Genomic DNA, 8,045 nt, shown 5'->3' on the forward strand with positions numbered 1-8,045 from the left:
GGAGGAGGTGGATTGCCCAAAAAAAGAAGCAGAAACACATGTATATGTGATACATGTAAAATATAACACAAAGCTCTGCTGGAGTGCACAGATAAGTGCAGTGTAATGCAACGTAAAGGCTAGGATAGAGTTAACACAAGGAAGGCTGACAGTAACCAATGCATTGCTGAGGGCAGGTCCTGTATGGCGAATGGCCCAATCGGTTGCCCGTATGTGGGTGTCTGTGAGCAGCCTGTACAGGAACTCAACCAGGAAGTATCAGACACACAATTGCAAGAGGACACAAACACATAGCTACAAAGCTGCCCTGTTTGGAAATAGAGACCCAGGAACAAGTAGGTGCATAATCCCATTTGTTGCAGATTTGATTTCCCACGTACACTAGAACTAGCCGCAATGCTTTGTATGTGTTGTACAGTCACTCACCATATATGTAGGTTAGATTATAAATAGAACAATGCCATTTTATAGTGTGTAGAGTGTAAATATCTGTATTATATGTTATACCTTGCTCTGGCTCTTTAGTTATCATATTTCTAAATAGCCACAAAACGACACCAGACTTGTTGTTATAAAGTTATTTATCCTTGCGTTAAGCATGCACCGTGGCAGTATTTCGGCTTATAAATGGTCATAAAATCCAGATTACTGTTCATAGCTGCATTAAACACAGGTAATAAGTTACAGGATTGATGGTGTTAGAAATGTAAAGCAGTAGAGGTGTTTATCCAGAAGAATTCATTAAAGTGTAGAATCCATTATATACAAAGTTCCGAGAACAGACAGGGTCACATAGGGGGATTCACGCTCAGGCGTGTTGAAATACAGGATCATTTTTTTAATGTCATTTAGTAGATTTTTTAAACTGATTTAATGAGCCATGAATAGTGTCACTGTACCGGAGACAAACTAGGAAGACTGTTGGACGCATTATTAATAAAGATAGTAGCTAATAATAATTGATAGGAGTGTAATTAATTATAGGTGAATAATATTAGTTGCGCCTTTTTCCATCTTTGTTATGTCACGGTTCCATGAATGCCCTATACAGGCGTTGTAAGCGGCTTATTACTAGGCAACAATCGTCTTGGACCGCGTCAACCTATAGAGAGTCTACGCTGATGTGCAGAATGCGTCTCCCAACAAGAAGCCAACGGTCTCTACTCGCTGCAACTCTGTCTCAACCAACTAGGCAACACACATCTGTTAGTATGGAAGCCCTTTATCAACCTCCGAAGAGGTTAAAATCCCCCGAAAACTGCAGTAACGAGGCTATGTATGATTGTAAGACTGCAGCAATTATCGGAGGTCACAGCCTCATCATTCGCAAATCCAGTAACCATAGATGACGGAAGATCTGAAGATGGCGTTAGCTGTTCTATCCTATGGGGAGGGTATCACAGGAGAGGGATATTTGGACCCCTCCCCGGCAGGCTTCGTGCTCCTCCCCAACACAGTGGGGCAGCACAGTGGCCTAGTGGTTAGCACTTCTGCCTCACAGCACTGGGGTCATGAGTTCAATTCCCAACCATGACCTTATCTGTGTGGAGTTTGTATGTTCTCCCCGTGTTTGCGTGGGTTTCCTCCAGGTGCTCCGGTTTCCTCCCACACTCCAAAAACATACTAGTAGGTTATTTGGCTCCTATCAACTTGACCTTGGTCTGTCTCTCTCTCTGTCTGTGTCTGTGTGTGTGTATATGTTAAGGAATTTAGACTGTAAGTTCCAATGGGGCAGGGACTGATGTGAGTGAGTTCTCTGTACAGCGCTGCGGAATTAGTGGCGCTATATAAACTGCTGATGATGATGATGATTCTATCTATCAATATTTGTATATTCTACAAATATCTCTCCTATCGGAGCTGTGGTTCCAGCTGAATAAGGTTAATAAATAGACACGTTATATCAATTGTTATCAATGCAGTAAGGAATGATATCTAACGTGAGAAAAATTACGATGGGTCATAAATAGACCTCATAATCAGTGTTTCCTATATATACTTGTGGTGATTTATCGCGGTGATGAAAAAAAAAATCAGACTCATGGCCGCCATGGAGCTTTCAAGGATAAATAAGCCCCTACGTTAGTTTCAATTCTCCCTCATATGAATATTTCTTGTTTCAAATTATTAAGTAATTTAGAATCCTAGTTTCGATTTCTAAACTGTGAATGACATTTTCAGATTTTGTCCAAAATGTTTTGTTTCTTGTGGTGCAAACTAAATGGGGAAATGAACAGTCATTTGGCAAAAAAAAGTTTGGAACATTTTCTATAATGTGGAACAGAAAATAAGGAGTTAAAAGAGGAAATTGCATCACAAGAACCAGGAGCAATTATGTGAAAGTGTCTTTCTCTAACGTCATCGGTTTAATTAATCGGTTCATAAAATTCACTGGGATGGAAATATGAAATTATCTTTGAAGTTTCACTCACATACAATGATTTTTCTTTGCAATGTGATTATAATCAGTGAGATTTTGCAATTGTCACTATGAGTCTGGTGCATAAAGGATCTGAAAGAACACAAACTACTCTTAAAAATCAGCAATTGGACAACTTTGATCCCTTAATACTTATTTATATCGCTGTGTGTGGGCAGATAGAACAATCAGATTTTTCGATGCACAATCTGCACATATAAATTGCTTCATATGTAGACTGTCCCGTATTTGTATGAACGGTTCAATGAAAAGGTTGTTTAGAATACGATCTTTTGGTTTACATTCATAAAATAGTTGCACAGCTTAATTGTATTGTATGTTTGTCTTTCCCACTCCTGAAAGATTTCTTCCCCACAGACACTGGGAGGAAATCCTGGAGGGACAGTTATGGAAATTGTGCCTTGGGGGCCTGTTTAGGAAACACAGCTTTGTAAATAAGATTTATCGCCACCAGGGCCGGATTAAGGGAATGGAGGCCCCTGGGCTAAAGGGGCCTCCATTCCCCCCCGGCACTTACCTCCTTCTCCCTACTCCTTCCCTGGTGCGCTGTACACTCTTTACTGAGGAGATCTCGTGAGAGTGAGACTCACGAGATCTCCTCAGTAAGGAGACTACAGCGCGCCGGGGAAGGACCGCAGTGAAAGTGCTCAGCAGCACTGATCGCGCCAGGGGGCGCCCCCGCCCCCGACCGATCAATACTGCTGCTGAGCACTTTCAAGGGCCCCCTGGATGCCCGAGGCCCCTGGGCTGTAGCCCAGTTAGCCCTATGGTTAATCCGGCCCTGATCGCCACCAATAATTAATAAGCACCTAAGTTTGTTACAGTTCTCCCTCATGCAAACATTACAGGGAAATTATTTCCTGAAAGAGAAAAACTTTTATTGCTTAGACAAGAATTGCATAGTTCCTACACAAACTGACACTTAAGTTAAGAGGTTCAGATTTTACACAATCCACTGACCTGCTCGAGACAATTTCCATGGCGCTCCCACTCTTTGTCTGGTGCAGGAAAAACCTTGTGTATACGCCGCCCCCCTCGTTCTGTAGGCCATATTGCAAATTACAGTCAGTACTTTCTGCCCCGGCTAGCTGGTGGGTATGGGCAACCAATACCAGAGGACCCCTCCCCCCGAATACACTGGTGTTTAACACAGTCACATGTGGGCAGACTCTAGTACAGTGCTGTGGTGCAGTGCAAATGAAATATTGGGCACCAGGACATCTCAGTTCAAAACAGATTAAAACTTTATTAAACTCCTCTTCTCCTCCAGCACAAAAGAGCTTAACGGTTGCAGATAACGGCTCTATGACCACTTTAACTGCTCCAGCACACACTTTGCAGCAATAAAATATTTCTGACAGTTCACGATGTAGGGACAGTCATTACACAGCATCAGCGGAGCCAATCATATACACAGGCTGACGGTAGGCATGGTCCAGAGGTTCTCGCACTACGCTCTTTCGAACCATTCCCTACGTCAGGGACCCTCTTTTACAAAAAGAAAAAAATATGTACCGAACAACCCTGGCGCGATGAAATAGGAATCTTCAAAGAAATAAGTGAGACGAGAGGTAATGTGTCTGCACCTGCAGCTGTAAGACCTGTGGGTCCTCAAATACCAAATGACAACAAGAACCAAAGAACAGCGCTGGATGCAGAAGACACTGGACTCTCAGAAATGCAAACCTGGGTTGTATAAGGATAAAAGGCAAATTTATTAAAACATATATAAAATATGCAAACAAAAATATATATTTACATCCTTACAAAACATGAACCAGCTGGTATTAATATGCCCAACACGATGTGATAGACCAGTAATAAACAGTCATAAATCATGGATGAAATCAGTGATGCTGAATCACTATAAGGTCTGTAAGTGTTGGGTGAATGAACCAAATTCAATCATATAATAATTCCTCATTAGATAATGAAGCACAGTGCCTGAAAATGCTCAATGCACACGATGGTAATTGAGAGAGTACGGAGCTCCATATAGGTGAATCGGTGGGTGTCAGAATAAGAGCCGTTCCAAAGAAAATAAACTTTAGAGTGTCAATGCCCTTAATGACTGATGAATCTCTGCCCAGCAGAACTCGATATGTACCACCCGGTTTTAGCAAACAAATGCAAATGATTACCCTAGATGAATCGATAGTAAGATGTCAGTCCTGCTCCACCAAATAGGTGTGACCGTACTCTGGGAATCAGAGGTAGGGCTTCCAAGTTGGTATTGGAGACTTGTGCCGGCTTTGCTTATTACAGAGCGCGTGTGTGTGTCCCACCATTGCTATATTGTGTCCGCAGTTTTAAACCTTCTGCGATATTCAACAGACAGCGCTTTGGACAGTGAACACCATTCCCTGCTGCTTATCATCTGGAGCCCTACCTCTGATTCCCGGAGTACGGTCACACCTATTTGGTGGAGCAGGACTGACATCATACTATCGATTCATCCCCTCTGTTAAAGCTGCTTTAAACTATTTGGGGGAACACTTCCAGATTTTTTTATACTTGTCACACATCCCAGTGGTCAGGGACTTCTCCATCACATATTCGTAGTCGAACGCTGGCTCACAGTACCCCCCCTGACTGCAGCGTCCAGCCGTCCTGCTACCCATGGCACTCTCCATCCTGCTACACATGGCACTCTCCATCCTGCTACACATGGCACTCTCCATCCTGCTACACATGGCACTCTCCATCCTGCTGCACATGGCACTCACCATCCTGCTGCACATGGCACTCTCCCTCCTGCTACACATGGCACTCTCCATCCTGCTGCACATGGCACTCACCATCCTGCTACACATGGCACTCACCATCCTGCTACACATGGCACTCTCCATCCTGCTACACATGGCACTCTCCATCCTGCTACACATGGCACTCTCCATCCTGCTACACATGGCACTCTCCATCCTGCTACACATGGCACTCACCATCCTGCTACACATGGCACTCTCCATCCTGCTGCACATGGCACTCACCCTCCTGCTGCACATGGCACTCACCCTCCTGCTGCACATGGCACTCTCCCTCCTGCTACACATGGCACTCTCCATCCTGCTACACATGGCACTCTCCATCCTGCTGCACATGGCACTCACCCTCCTGCTACCCATGGCACTCTCCCTCCTGCTACACATGGCACTCTCCATCCTGCTGCACATGGCACTCACCATCCTGCTACACATGGCACTCACCATCCTGCTACACATGGCACTCTCCATCCTGCTACACATGGCACTCTCCATCCTGCTACACATGGCACTCTCCATCCTGCTACACATGGCACTCTCCATCCTGCTACACATGGCACTCACCATCCTGCTACACATGGCACTCTCCATCCTGCTGCACATGGCACTCACCCTCCTGCTGCACATGGCACTCACCCTCCTGCTGCACATGGCACTCTCCCTCCTGCTACACATGGCACTCTCCATCCTGCTACACATGGCACTCTCCATCCTGCTGCACATGGCACTCACCCTCCTGCTACCCATGGCACTCTCCCTCCTGCTACACATGGCACTCTCCATCCTGCTGCACATGGCACTCACCATCCTGCTACACATGGCACTCACCATCCTGCTACACATGGCACTCTCCATCCTGCTACACATGGCACTCTCCATCCTGCTACACATGGCACTCTCCATCCTGCTACACATGGCACTCACCCTCCTGCTGCACATGGCACTCACCATCCTGCTACACATGGCACTCTCCATCCTGCTGCACATGGCACTCTCCATCCTGCTACACATGGCACTCTCCATCCTGCTACACATGGCACTCTCCATCCTGCTACACATGGCACTCTCCATCCTGCTACACATGGCACTCTCCATCCTGCTACACATGGCACTCACCATCCTGCTACACATGGCACTCTCCATCCTGCTACACATGGCACTCTCCATCCTGCTACACATGGCACTCTCCATCCTGCTACACATGGCACTCTCCATCCTGCTACCCATGGCACTCTCCATCCTGCTACACATGGCACTCACCATCCTGCTACACATGGCACTCTCCCTTCTGCTACACATGGCACTCACCATCCTGCTACCCATGGCACTCTCCATCCTGCTACACATGGCACTCACCATCCTGCTACACATGGCACTCTCCATCCTGCTACACATGGCACTCTCCATCCTGCTACCCATGGCACTCTCCCTCCTGCTACACATGGCACTCACCCTCCTGCTACACATGGCACTCTCCATCCTGCTACACATGGCACTCACCCTTCTGCTACACATGGCACTCACCCTCCTGCTACACATGGCACTCTCCATCCTGCTACACATGGCACTCACCCTTCTGCTACACATGGCACTCACCCTCCTGCTACACATGGCACTCTCCATCCTGCTACACATGGCACTCACCCTTCTGCTACACATGGCACTCACCCTCCTGCTACACATGGCACTCACCCTCCTGCTACACATGGCACTCTCCATCCTGCTACACATGGCACTCTCCATCCTGCTACACATGGCACTCACCCTTCTGCTACACATGGCACTCACCCTCCTGCTACACATGGCACTCACCCTCCTGCTACACATGGCACTCTCCATCCTGCTACACATGGCACTCACCCTTCTGCTACACATGGCACTCACCCTCCTGCTACACATGGCACTCACCCTCCTGCTACACATGGCACTCTCCATCCTGCTACACATGGCACTCTCCATCCTGCTACCCATGGCACTCTCCATCCTGCTACACATGGCACTCTCCATCCTGCTACACATGGCACTCTCCATCCTGCTACCCATGGCACTCACCCTCCTGCTACACATGGCACTCTCCATCCTGCTACCCATGGCACTCTCCATCCTGCTACACATGGCACTCACCCTCCTGCTACCCATGGCACTCTCCATCCTGCTGCACATGGCACTCTCCATCCTGCTACCCATGGCACTCTCCATCCTGCTGCACATGGCACTCTCCATCCTGCTACACATGGCACTCTCCATCCTGCTACACATGGCACTCTCCATCCTGCTACACATGGCACTCTCCATCCTGCTACCCATGGCACTCTCCATCCTGCTACACATGGCACTCTCCATCCTGCTACACATGGCACTCTCCATCCTGCTACACATGGCACTCTCCATCCTGCTACACATGGCACTCTCCATCCTGCTGCACATGGCACTCTCCATCCTGCTACACATGGCACTCTCCATCCTGCTACACATGGCACTCTCCATCCTGCTGCACATGGCACTCTCCATCCTGCTACACATGGCACTCTCCATCCTGCTACACATGGCACTCTCCATCCTGCTACACATGGCACTCTCCATCCTGCTGCACATGGCACTCTCCATCCTGCTACACATGGCACTCTCCATCCTGCTGCACATGGCACTCTCCATCCTGCTACACATGGCACTCTCCAGTCCTGCTACACATGGCACTCTCCATCCTGCTACACATGGCACTCTCCATCCTGCTACACTTGGCACTCTCCATCCTGCTGCACATGGCACTCTCCATCCTGCTACACATGGCACTCTCCATCCTGCTGCACATGGCACTCTCCATCCTGCTACACATGGCACTA

At 47.6% G+C, this 8,045-nt stretch overlaps 1 protein-coding gene across 6 annotated transcripts in view; it reads left to right on the forward strand.

Moving 5' to 3' along the window:
* The first annotated feature begins 226 nt into the window (after positions 1 to 226).
* Positions 227 to 8,045, forward strand: part of MAVS (mitochondrial antiviral signaling protein) — a 37,914-nt gene continuing 30,095 nt past the window's right edge. For 5 of the 6 annotated variants that reach the window (XM_075190851.1, XM_075191158.1, XM_075191000.1 and 2 more), the window contains exon 1: positions 227 to 335. The gene's annotated coding sequence lies outside the window, so the exon portion shown is untranslated. Of the gene's footprint in view, positions 340 to 8,045 lie in introns of all 6 variants that reach the window. The other variant, XM_075190923.1, reaches the window with a different exon arrangement.

The sequence above is a fragment of the Mixophyes fleayi genome, chromosome 1, assembly GCF_038048845.1.
Source record: "Mixophyes fleayi isolate aMixFle1 chromosome 1, aMixFle1.hap1, whole genome shotgun sequence".
Taxonomy (NCBI): Eukaryota; Metazoa; Chordata; class Amphibia; order Anura; family Limnodynastidae; genus Mixophyes; species Mixophyes fleayi.